Below are 18,537 nucleotides of genomic sequence, written 5' to 3'. Positions count from 1 at the left end.
CTATTTTTTATGGGTCCATGGTCCAGTTCTAATGCTCATGTCCCCATTGAAGGCACTTTCGGAGGTTGACAGGGGTCATCATCCGCACTCTGACTGGTATACAGCTGCATATCCCTATATGCAACAAATGGCGATGCACTGTGTGTTCTGACACCTTTCTATCATGGCTAGCTTTATGTTTTTCAGCAATTTAAACTACAGTAGCTCTTCTGTGTGATTGGAGCAGACGGGCTAGCCTTCGCTCCCCACATGCATCAGTGAGCCTTGGGCTTCCATTACCCTGATCTCGGTTCACCGGTTGTCCTTCCTTGCACCACTATTGGTAGGTACTAACTACTGCATACTAGAAACACCCCACAATACTTGCTGTTTGGGGGATGCTCTAACCTAGTTGTCTAGCTTTTACTATTTGGTCCTTGTCAAAGTGACTCAGATGTTTTGCCCATTTTTCCTGCTTCCAACACATGAAATTCAAGAACTGTCTTTTCCTTTACTTACTAATATATCCCACCCATTGACAGGTACCATTGTAACGATATAATCAATGTTATAATAAATGTTATTCACTTCACTTTTAATGTTGTGGAAGATCAGTGTATATGTATACATGCTTAGGTCATCAATAACTCTGAATAACATGTGTTGTGACCTACCTGTTTTTTTGCAATTGAAATACCATGTATCATATATAAGATGTTATTTTCACAATTCTCTATGGTGAACCAGGATGAACTTAATCAACAGTTATTTTAACAGTTAACTGTTGGTACAATCTTTGAGAACAGCACAAAGCATCAACATAAGTAACAGTTGATGATCTACTAGCCAGAAGTAACATCAACACCCAATACACACATTAACGGAGCAGGTAAACTGTTGAAAGTACTATTTGTGTAGTATTCCTGGATAGCAAAGCTTGCTGGGTATCAAAAATGAAGAGTATCAAAGGCATCGCTGGGGAATGGTTTTTATTGCTGAAGGCCTGGATCTCAACAGTTGGTGGAGGAGGCTGGGAAATAGTGTTTTTCTTCACTTATAATTTTACATCAAGCAGCTGCTTCTCAGACCAGCCTCCAATTGTAAAAAGTAGTACTAGTATTGTCTTAGGCTACTTATGAAGAGGTAAGGGTGCAGCCAGGTGACCATCCGGGACAGGTTCTTGGGAACATAACTTTCCTTTAAACTCCTATTAGTTAGGTAGCATGATGGGATCACATTGAATGTAGCATGTTCATGTTTCTGCCTTTGGTTTCATTGAGATGCCAGAGAGCACTTGCTGCATTCTATTCGTGGCTAGAGATGAGGAGACATAACAAAGAAAGGTGGGAATATGTCATGACATCTCCACCTCTCTGTTAGTATAAAGGTTAGCATGTTTTAGTTTGGTCTCAAGCTCCAGATGTTTCTGGAACCTATCACCACCTTTGAGGAGCCCTACATCAACACATCCTATTGCTAAAACAATACTGTATATTGAAGGGTATTATTATAACAAAATAATTATATTAAATACATGACAAATATCATTGAAAATAAATATAAATAACAAATATGACATGTAGCTTCAACTGGATGTTTTCTGAAATACATTTAAATAAAAAATAAAAATTGTCATCGAGGGGAACACTCTCGCTCACTTGCACAACGTATGGATACAACAGAACCTTGTTTGCATGCAAGGCTCCAGTTTGGTTCTGATCTTCAGACAAATACTGCTCTATATAAAATAGGTTGTATACTTTTGTGTCTTAAACAAGACAAGATATTCTAGTTCTGCTACCAAACCGTGAATAGTTCCATATTTGTGATATGCTCAAGAATGCAAGAACAGAATAAACACACTTGAAAGTAACAAAGGATATTGCACTTGTCAGACAAAAGCTGTTCACAGATGGGAGAAATGTCTCATAGTAACATATGTGCTTGGTTAATATCAATCATAGATCAATCACTATTAATACATATCATAAGTATTTATTGTGCATTATTTAGACAGTACAGGATGAAATCCATACTAGGGTATCCCATTAAGAAAACATTCTGATAATATGTCTTTGCTACATTATTCAAATATAACTATTCAATATATCTTAATTTAAGAAATCTAGAACTTATACAGAAATATAAAAATACATTATGAAAAAACACAGCTTTATTCTGTGTCTGCTCTACAGGATAAACTAATGAGACAGAGCTGATTGAGTCTAGTCTACATTTGATGTCCAGTATAGCTCATGCCATCATAATTTATAGCGCATATTAGCTACTCTGCTCAAACGGAAATATAAGTAAGCATGGTCCCTTTTTGTATTACTCCTCCCTGTTTGCAAATCATGGGTACATTGTTATTTAGTAACTTAAGTTATATGCCAGAATCGTACCATATATTGTCCTGATTTTTCATGGCAGGAACAATTAAACATGGAGTACCCAACAAAGTGTATTTGTTTTGTTGTGGTGTTTGTTTCTTATTTTTTTTTGTAGTGCACATAGATATTACAAGTAGGCAAGAGGTGCCCCGAAGGCAACCCTCAGGCATTTTCCTCGCTAAACATGCGGGACCAGAGATTAACAGGCACAATTTTTATGTTATATTCAGCTTAAGTTCGGCTTTTCACAGTAGGTTTATACAGTAATGAGGCTTGGTCAGTGTCTACACGAGTTCCGTAGATGTCACAAGTTATGCATTCATACTATGGTAGCTGTATAGACATGTTAGTACATACGATTTGTAAATGCCGTTCATGCTAGATTTCTGTTAGTCGCTTTAAAACTATTAACAGTTGCTTTAATGCTATTGTCAGTCACTGTAATACTCTTATCAGTCGCTTTACTACTAACATCAGTCGCTTTAGTACTATCATCATTCGCTCTAATATTATCATCAGTCACTGTAATATTGTTGTCGCTGTTATCAACCAGGCCAGTCTGGGCTGTCTATACCGCCCCAGCGTGGAGCTACCATCGTGGTAGTCCTGAGGCCGCTCTCGGATGGGGAGAAACCCTGCTGACCGATACCTGCTCTGCTCGTTCTGTGTAGCGGGGAGTGAGTGTCCTCCAGAGCAGGCATCTGAACACATTGTCCAGCCCTGCTGCTCTGTGGGTTACACGCTGGTGTCTCTGGGGCTGCAGCTGCTTTGTGGTGTGTTTGGTCCTCCGAGGGCCGGGGTCAGCCGTGGTGGGAGGCTTAGTGTCATCTGCGTGTGGTCGCATGGTTGGTGGGTCATTTGGTGGCAGGCTGGACAAAAGGTGAGTGGGATGTCCAGTTTAGTGCTGGGGTACCCTGCTTGGTGCCCTGCTCGGTCCTTGCGGACAGCTGTGGTCGGGGCGTGGGATAGGTCCGTCCCCCCTGTGCAACCGCTGTCGTCGTTGGTTTGGATGGCTGCTGGGGCAGGTAGTAGGGATCTTGCTCCCCTGCATGGCAGTGTCTGTAGGCATGAGCCGCGGTGTCAGCCATCGGCACAGGGAGGGTGCTGATCCTCCCTTTCTCTCTTGCGCACATGGCGGCCGCCATTTTGGGTGCAGCAGTTGGGCCCCCCAGTTTCGTCTGCTGTATCTCGATCAGGCCTTTAATGTGAGGACCGGGATCACCCCCCCGATCCATGGGGGGGGGAACTGGGCCGGAGGCACCCGGGTTTGTGCTCTATGCTGAATGCTGTATTGCAGGATAGTGGGGCAGCGGCCGTCTGCCCCACTCACCGCCGGAGAAGGCCACAATTGGGGCACTGAAAGTTTCTCCACGAGGAGACTGAAGCCGAAGAGCCAGCCTCTCCCTGGTTCCAGCAGTCCTTCTGCTTTGGGCGCTGTTGCTGTCGGTCTGTTTTTCCATTAAAAGACATGGTTTTTGGTCATTTTTAGTAATGAGATGCAAGTCCAGCCTACTAGTTTGTGGATAAAAGGAGACCATTCTGAATGCTTTGATAAATTGAGGTGGAATGTCTATTTTCAATGGTCATCAAAAGAATATCTCCATTCTTTTGTTGACCATGGAAAATAGTACCCAACTCCATGAGATGGCTTCAGAATAAATTTATGATTTGTGGTAATTAGTAGCTCTTTATGAAAAAATAAATTAGTAGTTTCAGTGTGTGAAGGGTTCTCTGTCATACATTAGGTTTATTTGCACATTAATGTCCCTTCAATGCTCACTGGAATATTTATAACATAGTTGAATAATTCCAATAATGCTTTATTCATACTCTGTGACTTTTGGCAATCTGTATATATACTCACTGTGATTGCTCAACTGTACCCAATTATACTGGTAGGACGTTTTTCGTGTGCAAGTAAGGTTAGTCCAACATTTTGAAAAGACTGTTATTTATACAGTATTTTAGTAAAAACCACGCTGTTCATCAGTCATATGATCACTTCCTTATTTTTGCAAACCCACGTTTCAGCACAAAACTCTTTGCCAGACCAGCCATCACAGAAGGTAATTTCCAAAAATACAGGAGTTTCATAGTGCCAAAGAGAGATAGCACAACAATGATGAAGAAATCATAAATGCATATAAGGTGCACTATAAATCATGATCACATTTAATTAATAAAATTCCAAGACCAGTGTCAGCTGAGATAGAGCTTCAGTTGCTATACAATCTATAAATTCCACGAAGCTTTGCTTTAATGCTTAATGTAATGTTGCAAAATACAAAAAAGACTATCCACAGCTATGTGAATTGTTAATGCTGTTGTATCAAAACATTATCAACAAAAACTGAGCTTTATTAGCATAACTTGGTAACAAATTAATTTAATAAAAGCTGAAAATAAGAATACATATCCTCAATTACGCCACATGTAATAAGCTTAATGATGTTGTGATTCAGATAAAAATTTAATATACAAATAATATGCATACTGCTATTAGATATTATTTCTTTACAAATAAAAAAGACAGCTAGGCAGACAGATAGACAGGGATTGACCCAGAATTCTCAGTACTGGTAAAGGACAGTTACACAACTTAATGCTGCTTTTAAAAGCCACTTCAACAAATGATTGGCTATTGAGTGGTGGATCAAATAAGCTTACAGAGCTGGACCACCTCATGTTAAAATTCATTGGACATAAAAATGATCTGTCTTTGACGAGATCACTCACTAGCAAGTTCTAAATTGGCTCTGCTATAGCCATATCCGCAAAAAATCTGCCTAAAATCATCATACACATTGCCATGGGTAAGCTAGGATGGTGAAAATCTCTCCACTATTTGATTCTGGAGAAAATGCATTCCTGCTGCACTAATTAGTCATTACTCTCATACTTATGGAAAGGTCTTGCATTGCTATATGATGGGCGAATGTTGCCTGCATGACTGTATACACCCTGTTCCAAATTATTATGCAAATTATATTTGTCTCATTTACCTAAATAATTGATGTAAATAACAGTCAGCATAATTATCATGTTATCAACTATTAAGAGTACAATTCAAATTTTATTGAACAAACCTCCTAATGATAACAGTATTGTTAAACATAAAAAACTTACAATGCACTGTTCCAAATTATTATGCACAGTAAGTTTCAAAACACTTTATAGGTTGTAAAGAACTGAAATGCCATTTGTTGTGTTTGCAGCATATTTACTGAAATCAAAAGCTATTTCAATCAAACTTATAACAACATTTGAACTTTTTAAACATTTTAACAGGTCACGTTACATTTTAACATAGGACCCCTTATTTGATAGCAGCTTCACAAGTCTTGCATCCATTGAACTTGTGAGTTTTTGGACAGTTTCTGCTTGAATTTGTTTGCAAGATGTCAGAATAGCCTCCCAGAGCTGCTGTTTGGATGTAAACTGCCTCACACCCTCATAGATCTTTTTCTTGAGGATGCTCCAAAGGTTCTCAATAGGATTGAGGTCATGGGAGGATGGAGGCCACACCACGACTTTCTCTCCTTTTATCCCCATAGCAGCCATTGATGCAGAGGTATTCTTTGCAGCATGAGATGGTGCATTGTCACGCATGAAGATGATTTTATTATGGAAAGCATAGTTCTTCCTTCTGTATCAGGTAAGAAAGTAGTCAGTCAGAAACTCCACATACTTTGCAGAGGTCATCTTTACACCTTTGGGGACCCTAAAGGGGCCGAACAGCTCTCTTCCCATGATTCCGGCACAAAACATGACTCCACCACTGCCTTGCTGACATCGCAGCCTTGTTGGAACACGGTGACCATTCACTACTCCATCCATCTGGACCATCCAGGGTCTCATGGCACTCATCAGTGAACAGGACTGTTTGAAAATTAGTCTTCATGTATTTTTCTGCCCAATGCAGCCATTTCTGCTTGTGAGCATTGGTTAGTGGTGGCCGAATAGAAGGTTTATGCACAGTTACAAGACTCTGGAGGACTCTACACCTTGATGTCCGTGGGACTCCAGAGGCACCAGCAGCTTCAAATATCTGTTTGCTGCTATGTAATTGTATTTTAGCAGCTGCTCTCTTGATCCCACGCATGGATCTGGCAGAAATCTTCATCAATGTGCCTTTAGCTGGACAAACCCGTCTGTGCTCTGAATAAGCCACAAATCTCTTAATAGTGCGATGATCACGCTTAAGTTTTCGTGAAATATCTAATGTTTTCATACCTCATCCAAGGCATTGAACTATTTCACTATTTTCGGCAGCAGAGAGATCCTTTTTCTTCCCCATATTGCATGAAAATGGTGCTCTGCTTAATAATGTGGAACACCCTCCTTTAGTAGTTTTTCTTAAATTGGGCTCACCTGGCAATCTAATTATCACAGGTGTTCGAGATTGTTTTCAGTGATCAAAAGAGCCCTGAGACACAATGCCATCCACGAGTTAAACTGAAAAACAAAATATTTAATCTTTGTGACACTTAAATAGAATTTGCATAATAATTTGGAACAGGGTGTAATGCCAACTGATAAATAATATTCGGGACCTGTTCTAATGGATCAGGCAGGACAATTAGTTCCACTGAAGGGATATATCAATTCTAATCACACAATAGCACTCAACTATGTTCAATGTTAGGTCCACACAGAAATAGTTTCTTAAGGTTGATGGTTGAGGTAGAGGTTGAGGTTGAATCTGACTGGCTGCACAGAAACTAAACTTAAACTGTTTCAAACACCTTTTGAGATTAATTGAATGCCAATGGCAAGACAGATCTAATCACCCTTCACCTCCGTTACTGTTGCGCAGGGCCAGCATTAGCACTGGAGTGGCTAGGTAAAAAAAAATTCATACAATAAAAAGGTTTACAATGTCTGCCCTACCATTCACATATCCATCACATAACAGGACCCAACCCATTTGTTTATCAATGTTAAAAAATAAAACTTAAGTGTCAAAATTTGTGGCGTTTATAACTTATTGTAGTGATATTATATTAATATAGCAGCTGAAAACTCCAGATAACCCCCCTTTTTTTTTGTAATTCTTTATTTTGGATGTGCAGGTGGTTACATATTATTAACGAGCGCCACAACAGCGCATTTTAGGATTACATCAGGTATGCAGTGGCAGACAGAATGCACATTTTTTATATAATGTAGCGGATATCACGCTTAAACAAAACAGTTACGCTATCGGTAAGAACAAAGGAAATAGAACGAAAACTTTTGTTAGCTTGAGGTAACACAAGGTGTTGAGTAGAATGTGACAGTGAGTACTAGTCGGTGAGCGTGGCTGTAATTATGTTAGGCATGCCGTCTGGTATTTGGTTCGTAGTCCTCTACAATGGGACCTGTCAGTCGCTATGTTAGGGTTGGTCAGTGAAGGTAGTGAGCGTGTTATTGGCGGTTCTAGGCGACCTGCTTAGGTGTTTAAATGCACCGCTAGGTACAGAAGTTGGGAGGCGAGGGACTATACTAGACACGGTACCTGTACAAGAAACATCTTGATTGTTGCCTAGTGAAACATTCCCCTTAGTTTGCTGTGGTCCCCTATCGTGTTATTGGTTATCGTTGCATCTTTCTACATGAGGTGATAGCTATACTTTTTAGCAAAGCGTTCTGCCATCGGTTCGGTGTACTGGTCTCCGCTCGAGAAAGGGGAGGTATGTTAGCTCAAGGCATGGGCCATAGGTATCAGTGATTAGAGTAATGGTTGGTTGGTATACAATGTGTGACCGGGTGTACTAAGTTCCTATAGGTTATGACGTGGTAGAAAACTGTCAGCAACGTTCCGTCCGTCCTATAACAGGGGGCAATATTAATCTATGCTGTCTAAGGTATAGGGCAGCCTGCCATGTTATGATAGCAGGACGCACAAGTTGCGATAGGGCATATGGGTATAGTGTGCATGCAATCTACTAAATACGAGCTAGGCAAGAGTGGCAGATCGGGTTCACTGCTGGTTTAGCCGCTTCTACACTTCCGTGTGCATAAAGCTAATCTTTAAACATTCAAGACTATGTCATGGAGTGTTCGGGTCGTTGGGCTGCCAATACAATTAGATAGATATGAGAAAAAACATATAAGACAAATTCTGGCCCTCTTCACCAAGCAATACAATGGATCTTAGCTACTCCCGCCTATACACTAGTTGGTGGGTAAAGGCATTTGCAGCTAATCACATTTAGTTATGCAGTCTAGAAAGGGGCAACCTAAGTACAAAAAACAAATAATAAAATGATCTGAGAGGGTCGGTAGTACATACAGTTCGTATATGTCCCAGTGAGGTCTGAGTCTGTGGTGAGAGCAAGCGAAGTTACTTATCGGGATCTGAGGTGTCTTGAAACAGGTGAAAAAAACGGTGAAAGCATTATGGCCAACTCCATAGTGTGGTGGTATGGCTCAACAGGAGCTCAGTGGCGGTATCTTCAGTAAGGAGTGATAAACTAAGGATGACATGAGGATCTCCGGCCTTGTGTCGGTTTCAGGGATCAAGATCGTCAATGTTCCGGCTGGTAACATATCCGGTCTCCGTTCACGTAGTGACCGCTACATATGGGTCAGGTGTCTGTCCTTGAGGTAGGAATTCTCGTCGGGTGCCAGGAGTGGTGTGGTAAGTCAGTGCCTTGTTGGGCTACCTGGTTGAGGGAGTCTGGGGGTAGGCCCAAGGCCTGCAATAGTTGCACCGAGTCTGCGGGGTCTTGTAGCCTGTGATTCCGTTCCCCGCCGTACTACGAGCATGTGGGAAGGCCGCCAGCTGTATTGTAAGTCATACTGTCGGAGTAGCGCGGTGATCGGCTGGAAGGAGCGTCGCCATGCCAGGGTCTCGTTCGAGAGGTCGGTGAAAAAAGTTAGCGTTGTGTTATTGAATTGAAGGGGTGTCTTACCCCTAAGGGCTGTGAGGATTGTCGTTTTGTCCTGGGTGTTGCGAAAGACAATAATTAAGTCTCTGGTGGCCGCGGTCGGCGCTTTAGGTGGCTTGGGAATCCTGAAGACGCGCTCAGGGCTAACGGTGATGTTGTTCGAGGGCGCCATTATATTAGCAAGCAATTGCTCAACCATTCGCGGGAGCTCCGCATTGGGTATGGCCTCAGAGACCCCACGCACCTTCAGGTTGGTTCTCCGCCTAGCATCCTCGTATTCTGCAAGGCAGAGTTCTTGTCTCCGCTGTCTTGTTTACAGGTCGTTTACAGCCCGCTGAAGTTCCCCTATATCTTTGGTGTTGCTAGTGGATGTCTTCTCAAGGGCGCCCATGCGGGTCGTCAGGCCCTTCAGGTCTCCTCGCACCGCTGTGATGTCCTTTGCAGTGTCGTTTGGAGGTCGTTCAGCAGTTGTTTTAAGACCGCTGTAGTTACCGGAGCGGAGTCCGGGTTAGGTTTGTTCTGTTGTGGGGGTTGTCCCGTAGCAGGTGTTGTCAGATACTCCTCTCCAGATTCTTCTTCAGAGAAGTCTGTGCCGCCTCCGTGGAGCACCGCCATGTTAGATCCGCTTGGGCCTCGCGCCTGCCTCCACATGTCTCCGATGGTAAGCCCAGAGGACGGTTTGTCCGTGATTGTCTTTCTATTTTTTGTCCCATGTCGTTGGGGGCTCTCAGGGGGGGCCCTGGCCTTCTTTTGGAGGTCTGTTTAGAGGGTATATTCCCCCGATTATTATCTTTGAGCCCGGAGCTCTCTTTTGGTGCGACCGCTCGCTCTTGCAGCTAGGCTCCGCCTCCCAGATAACCCCCCTTTTAAATGGTAAGTTCACAAGATGTCTGGTTCCAGTTTTAAATGTCCGCCTGTTCCACCCTTTTTCTTTGTTGATCTAATACCCATGGATTACTCAAAGCTTCTGTGCGGTCCAAGGCAGTATCCCTATGATGATCCTTGTCTGTTCGTGTACCAGGAAGTGGTGCGTGAACTCACGTGTGATATGTCACTTCCGGTGCTTGGTGGGAACTACTGCTTCCAGAATGCTTCTCTTCATTGTTGCAATACCTTATTTCCAGGCCGTTTCATTTGATATTTGGAATTGAGAGTCAGTTGTCATAGTTAATGTGCAATGTTAAACCGTAAATAAGGGGAAAGAAATAACATAAAACATTGTATTATGGATTGAATATGTGCTTCTATATTTTCATTGCTAATGCATCATCTATCCTTTAGTTCATAATAGACCTCGCCTATATTTATTAGATGGTATCAAAAAACAAAAACCCTTTTATATATATAGGCTTACTTATGGAAACACATCTATAAAAAAATATACATATTGAAACTAATAAGGGAATTGCCTTCATCAAATAAGGGGTTGTAAATATATAAAGTTATCATGGAAAGTGCTCAAAACATTTTATTCATAGAAAATACATATCGGGAATTGATATGTTAAAAAAATTAATGTATTATAATAAAAATGGGATTAAAAATTGAATTCAAGATAAAAGAGACAAAAATGGAAAGGGGAAAAAAAAGGATCATAAAAGATTTCATAACTCAAAATCCACATTCAGATCAAATGGATTAAGGGTGTTCAAATTTAAAATTAATTTCATCTCACTCTTGCCCAATTTTTTAATCACATCCTCACCTCTCCAATTGATGTCGCTAAAAATTGGAGAAAGTGGGGGTCACTATTATGTTTGTGTTTAAAATGCAGTGAAATGTTATCTTGTTCATAAACTTTTTTTATGTTCTTCACATGTTCGTTAATTCTTATATGTAGGGGATGTTTTTTTCTCCCCACATACAATAAATTACAGGACAATTTTAAAAGGTAAAGGACATTCTTACTATAGCACGAAGTCATGTTTTTAATTTTATATTCCCTATTATCTTGTGGACTTGTGAATGTTTATATGTGCCTCTTCAAATTTCCTGTGATTTTACAGGGTGTACATAGACCGCAGCCATTTGTTTATCACTTGGTCATGGAATGTGGATCTTGGCCCGTGATGATCTAGAACAGGCTTCCACAAACTCCGGCCCTCCAGATGTTGCTGAACTACAACTCCCATGATTCTATGAATGAAATAGATGGGCTGAGAATCATGGGAGTTGTAGTTCAGCAACATCTGAAGTGCCAGAGTTTGGGGAAGCCTGATCTAGCAGATACATTTTATGGTATGTCTGTATATCCAGTGCTTACACCTCTCTCACTAATCTGGTGTTGTTCTAACCAAGCTTGAATGATATTGTGCACAGTAATCAGTTCTGACATCATATCCTAACACCAAATAAATTCTCATTCTGGTTTCGGCAAAAGAGCAGAAGTGAAAAAGTATGTGCGCCAGAGAAATTGACACATCATCCACTGCAGCCAATAGACAACCTAGAAAATTGCACATACCATCTACGGCTTGTGGCACTAGAATGATACATCCAGTATAAACTCCTAGCCACCAATCCACCTAAAAGCTCACCCCCAATCAATAATTAGATTATTGTAATATTTTATACATATGTACTCAGATGTTCCTGTGATGCTGGAACCATGATTACTACATTCTTTATTTATTGATTGCAGCTAAATTGTTTCTGTTTTTATTTTCTTAATTTGTAAAAGAACCCCAAAAAATAGCCCTATAGAGAATTTGAAGCACTAATATGAAAAATAAATGTTAGTAAAAAATAAAATCAATTAAAAGAACCACAGTAACAAAATCGCAATGTAAAACATTCAAAATAAACCAAAAAGTTTAGAAGCAACTTAGAAAATTTCATGTAGTGTTAGCATTTGAATCAAGTCACCATAGTTTTACAGAGTTCAACAAAGCAAAAACTTTTCTAAAATAATCTAATTTATAAGTGCATGGTTCATTGATGGCAATATAAAAAAGACCATAAGGGAAAGATCACCCTATCCTTTGCCTTGCAAATGCTCTTCAAGATCAAGGGCAGCGGAGTTCATATATTATATATACCACTGAAACTGTGTTCTTTTGACCACAGCCTGTACCTCTCTCTTGCCTTAAGCTCTAACCAATATTTCATTGGGCAATTGAAGTCAAAGATACATATTACTTCATATTCTCTTTTTTCTCTATTTCATTCTATTTGGTTGAGGCCCGCACTTAGACTTTAATCGTATGCAAGGCAAGTCTAAAGTAGATGTTTTATAAGGTACATGTGCAGAAGGATACAGCGTATTACATAGTTCAATCAACTACAGAGGGAGAAGAACAAACAGGAGATTTAACTCTTAAATGGGGAAAGGCTTGAAATACTATAAATGAACTTTGTGATGGAGCAAGAAGTAGTTTAACCAAATAATCCTCACAACATCATTGTAGTTGATTGAAAATCTATCTATCTATCTATCTATCTATCTATCTATCTATCTATCTATCTATCTATCCATGTATCTGTACATATGCACAAACATAGACACTCATCTGCAGTCAAGCATGTATATTAATATGATTAATATTACATAGAGGAATCAACTGCACATTTTCACTTTCTATTATTTTTTTGATTTTTTTTAAGAATTGTATTGAACATAGATACAGGCATAGGATATAGCAAAATATGAAAATATGCAATAAAGAGATAGAAGAATTTAAAAACACCGATCGCTGGCAGTGGAATGGCAGCGATCGGTTAAGTAATATTTTTGCTGCAGGCGCAGCTAGTACATCCGCGGATCTTAAGGACTGTTTTTTTGAGACGTACCTAGTACGTCCATGGTGCTTAAGGCGTTAATATGGGTGAAAGTGTGGAAAAAGGGGTGCTGGGTGCTTTATGGGAAAATCTGTTCCCCCACCATATCCATGCACATAATACAGAATAACCCGAAGCAGACAAAAAGATTTTTATTAATCAGTGATTTGATAAAAAATTGTTCATATAAAGTGCAAACAGTAATATAGGCATGCAAACGGTAAATTAACTACCTACATACACATCAGATATTAAAGGATCACTATAGGGTCAGGAACACAAACATGTATTCCTGACCCTATAGTGTAAAACCCACCATTAAGGTGGCTTGTCGCTTGCACCCCCCCCCCCCCCCCCACCCATTTGCCCCCTCAGATTGGGTTAAAACTCACCTTATTTCCGGCTCTCCACGGGTCTGCCACCTGGGGAAAGCATTGGATTGGCTAAAATCGCCAAGGGGGTGGGGCCAAACACAATTTAGGCCAATCAGCACCTCCTCATAGAGATGCATTGAATCAATGCATTACTATGAGGAAAATTCAGCGTCCCAATGCAGAGCGTGGGATCGCTGAATGGCAGGGCTGCTAACTGTGTAGTCTTGAGCCAGGAAGTCCCTCCAGTGGCCATCTAAGGAGAGGCCACTTGGGGTTGTCCCTAGGGGCAATGTAAACACTGCCTTTTCTCTGAAAAGGCAGTGTTTAAATAAAAAATGCCTGAAGGGAGCTATTATACTCACCAGAACAACTACATTAAGCTGTAGTTCTTCTGGTGACTATAGTGTCCCTTTAAGATAAGTACTCAGTAATGAAACCCACAAACCAATAATAGTATAGGCATACTGACCCAGAGCAGGAGATACAGCAACCCCAACATTTTGGCGTCTAGCCTTCCTCAATGGGGATCTCAAGATGGGTTTGTAGGTTTCATTACTGAGCACTTATTTTTATATCTGATGTGTATGTAGGTATGCCATTTACTGTTTGCATGCCTATATAGCTGTTTGCACTTTATATGTACATTTTTTATCAAATCACTGATTGATAAAAAATCTTTTTATGTGCAAGTATAATCTGGTATGCTTTGGCTTATTCTTTGTCTGACTTGTATCGTCATAACTGGTTTCATCTTCTCTCTAAATTCCCTTATCGAATTTCACAGAATTTGACCCAGACTTGTTTAAAAGAACTTTACTTTTCGTATTGTCCCTCAAAGACGTTTTGCTTAATTTACAAATCAAGGTTATTTTTCATTTTCTCTTTAAAACTTTAATAAGGCTATTCCTTCATTTCATTTGTCTTAGACTAATTTTTTTAAATCAATGAGTATTCAATAAACATTTCTTGATGGAAAAATAAAAGAGAAATTGCAGCTACTCATCTTATTTTTCTCTTGAAAATGCTCTTCATCCTTGTTTCATCTTGATTCCACCTGAATTGTAAACAATCCTTTTATTTTTGTTATTGAAATAACTGCCTAATAATTCTAAATATATAGCATAATCTTCTATCCTCAATGCCGTTGTTGATCCTAGAGCTACCGACTGTTTCCTAAATAACAGATTTGCTAAATGCAGTAATATTGTGTTAGAAACAAAATCATCAGATCATACTGTTTGACAGGTCTAATTAATACAGGGCTCCTTTAACACATCAAACAATCCATATAAAAACAATTATACATTCTGACCATATTGAATATTGAATGGATAACGTACAATACAGTTTCCTCTTCCATCTTTGAACTAGTTTTTTTAAGTACTTGGCTAAGACAATATCATCCTACTATAATTTGGGGAAACAATTGCATTTTGTTTAAATTTCAATACTGTCTAAAAAACTGTAACTGTAATGCCGTAATTGAAACACTTTCTCTATATATTCCTCGTTCCTATATGGATTATCAAGATGCGTTCAGTGAGGTTGAAGCTTCCCACTTACCACCAAACTGTCTTTATGACTGTCCAATTGACTTTATTAAGGTTTCAAAAATTCCTTAGTCATATTTATACATTTAGGAACTAAAACCTAAGGACTACTTGGACAAAATTTTGGGAAATATGGTTTACAAGACATTCCACATCTCCAGCTGATGCTGGTATATTTTTGACACTAACAAAGATGGAACTACATCATAGACTACAGACAAACAAAATAACTATTAAAAACTCTTCCCGACACCCTTGAAAGAATTAAGGATGATACTATATTTACAAAACTTGACCTAAGAGGTACTTACAACCTCCTAAGGATCAGACATGGTGACAAGTACTAGGAACAGAAACTGTATATGTGGTAATGCCATTTGGGCTTTGTAATGCCCCAGCTTCCTTTCAGTGTTTTATATACAGCATTTTTAAAGACATCCTTGGCGAATTAAATACTTGGACCTTATCCTAATTTTCTCCAATGATACAAGCCAACACGTTGCCCATGTAATTGTCAGGGTTATAGTTGATCCAGCACGCAGAATAGTATCACACCTAGGACTAAGGACCTTAGAATGGCCGGACTTAACGTACCTGAGAATAGTCAAAATACTTGCCGTGGTCAGGGACACACCGATGAGAAAAGCCTGAAGTGAAGGAAACCAGAAATTAGGGAAGTCAAAACGAAGCCAAAGTCAAATACCAAAAAAACGCAATCAGGAACACACTCTTGGATAACCAGCTAGTGGAAACCACGACAGGGCACTGTAATTGTCTGTCTCTGACTCCAAAACGTGCACGCACGTTGGCACCATCTTTGATGTGGGCGGAGGTAAATCTCCTTTTAGAACCGGAACCGCAGCGGCCGGCATTTCTAGGAACGCTGTACTCGCTGAGGACCAGAATAGAAGGTAAGTATGAGATTTTTCTGTTGGCGTGGCTGCTATGTTTCAGTGCGGCCACGCCGGCAGAATCGCAGGGAACTATGACAGTAATAAGGTTTCTTGATCGGTTACATTTACACAAGTTATATGCTAAACCTGATTTCATGCCTCTAAGATCTCTTTTCTATATAATATAGAAATCATCCATCCAGATGGATTCAAACAAAATTGAACCAATAAACAATGGACTTTATTATAAAATGAAAGAGTCTAATGATTTACTATTTTCCCCACTTGCCTCCTAGACTAGACTCTATCAACAATACTCCACAATACTCCACAATACTCCAGGGCGGCATCAATGACCATAGTACACATCAGCCCCAATACATACAGTAAAAACTAGAGGAATGGGAGGAGTGATGGGAGTTTGAGCGCCGGACTTGTTATTTTGTATTTGTATTCACTTTTGTATCACACCGTTATGTTACAATGCTGCCGCCCATCCCATGTGTTCCTTAGGGGTTAATAAGGCACTATCCTTTTTTTTTATTTTGAAGTTCACACCGTCTGCCTATTTAAACCCACTCCTTTAAGAATTGCTATCATCTACTGCCCCTCCCTCCCCCCCCCCCCCCCCCCCTGTCATTCTAGGCTATTCCTAGGACTTTTGTTCCTGGCTTCCCCACTTCCTCTAATCTAGCACTCCTTCTCTTATACCTGGGGATTTCAATATCCCAATCAACAACCCCAACTGCACTGATGCCTCTCGTCTGTTCTCTGTAACCTCCTCCTTCCGCCTTATGCAATTATCCAAATTAGCAATTACAGCTTGGCTCTTTCCTCTGCAAAGGTAAATTACTTCAATATCTTTATAACCACACTCTCCTGCAAACCCAAACGACTATTTCAAACATTTAACTCTTCTTCACCCTATTGTTCCTCCTCCACCTACTAATTTGACCGCTTCAGACTTTGCAACTCACTTCACTGACAAGATCTCTACAATCAGGGAAGAGATCTCTCATCTTTCTTCTTCGCCTTACAATACTTCCCCTAACCTCACTCCCTCTGCTGTTCTATGTTCATTTGCACCCGAGGTTTCTGCTCTGCTCCAGTCCTCCCGCCCCACCACCTGCTCCCTAGATCCAATTTCCTCGCATCTCATTCATGCTCTGTCTTCTTCTCTTTCTCTACATCTCACTAAAATTCTCAATCTCTCTTTCTCCTCTGGCATATTTCCATCGCCCCTTCAAACATGCAACTATAACCCCAATTCTAAAGAAGCCCAACCTTGACTTTAACTCCCCATCCAACTACCGTCCTTTCTCGCTACATCCAAGATCCTTGAAAGAGTTGTGTATGCAAGATTGACAGACTTCCTCGAGTCCAACTCTCTGCTAGACCCGCTTCAGTCTGGTTTCTGCGCTAAGCACTCTGTGGAAACGGAACTTACCAAAGTATCCCATGATCTACTCGCTGCAAAATCTCGTGGTCACTACTCTATCCTAATTCTCCTTGACCTTTCTGAGGCTTTGGACACTGTTGATCATCAACAGCTTCTTCTCATCCTCCGCAATATCGGTCTACAAGATACTGCTCTTTTCTGGTGCTCCTCCTACCTTTTCCAGCGCTCTTTCAGTGTTTCTTTGTCTAGCTCTGCTTCTTCTACCCAAGTCCTCTCTGTTGGTGTCCCCCAAGGTTCCGTCCTTGGTCCCCTACTGTTCTCCATCTATACTGCCTCCCTTGGTAGCTCATTTGGCTTCCAATATCCTTTCCATGTGGATGACACGCAAATCTATCTGTCCTCTCCTGATCTATCCCCGTCCCTCTTGACTAGTGTCTCTGACTGCCTCTCTGCTATTTCTAACTGGATGGCTGCCCACTTCCTTAAACTCAACTTGACCAAAACTGAAATTCTGGTCTTTCCTCCCTCAGGTATTGCTACTCCTGTGTCTGTCTCCCCCCAAGTCAACGGTGCTACCATCAGCATCACCACGCAGGCTCACTGCCTAGGTGTTCTCTTTAACTCCAACCTCTCCTTCACGCCTCATGTTCAGTCTATCGCCAAATCCTGCTGCTACCATCTCAAAAACATTTCACACATCCGACCCTATTTAATGCCAGATGCGACTAAGGTGCTGGTCCATTCCACTATCCTTTCTCGCTTTGACTACTGTAATCCGCTTCTCAGTGGTCTTACGTGCTGCCAACTTCCGCCGTTGCAGTCCATAATGAATGCGACGGCGAGGCTCATCTTGCTATCCACCTGCACCTCCCACGCCTCACCCTTCTATCAGTCCCTACATTTGTTTCCTGTAAGATATAGGGCTCAATTTATCTTGCTTTCAAATATCTACATAATGCTGCTCCCACCTATGTATCCTCCCTAATACACAAGTATGTCCCGTCTAGCCCCTTACGCTCTGCTAAAGAATTACATCTATCTTCTGTCTGTACTCCCATCTCTGATGCTCGCCTTTAAGACTTCTCAAGGGCTGCACCGTTCCTCTGGAACTCACTTCGCTCACCCAGTCTCCACTGCTTCAAAAAAATCATTAAAAACACACTTCTTCATAAAAGGGTATCAATTAAACTGTTAATGGCACAAAATAAAAAACACACTAAGTCTTCATTGAATACTATTCTACCGATCTACCCTCCTAATACTTCCCTTACCTTTTGTGTCACTTTACCCCACTCCCTCTAGC

This window comes from Pelobates fuscus, chromosome 5 (genome assembly GCF_036172605.1).
Source record: "Pelobates fuscus isolate aPelFus1 chromosome 5, aPelFus1.pri, whole genome shotgun sequence".
NCBI classification, from domain to species: domain Eukaryota; kingdom Metazoa; phylum Chordata; class Amphibia; order Anura; family Pelobatidae; genus Pelobates; species Pelobates fuscus.
The sequence above is the reverse complement of the archived record's forward strand: the minus strand, read 5'-3'. Positions refer to the sequence as shown.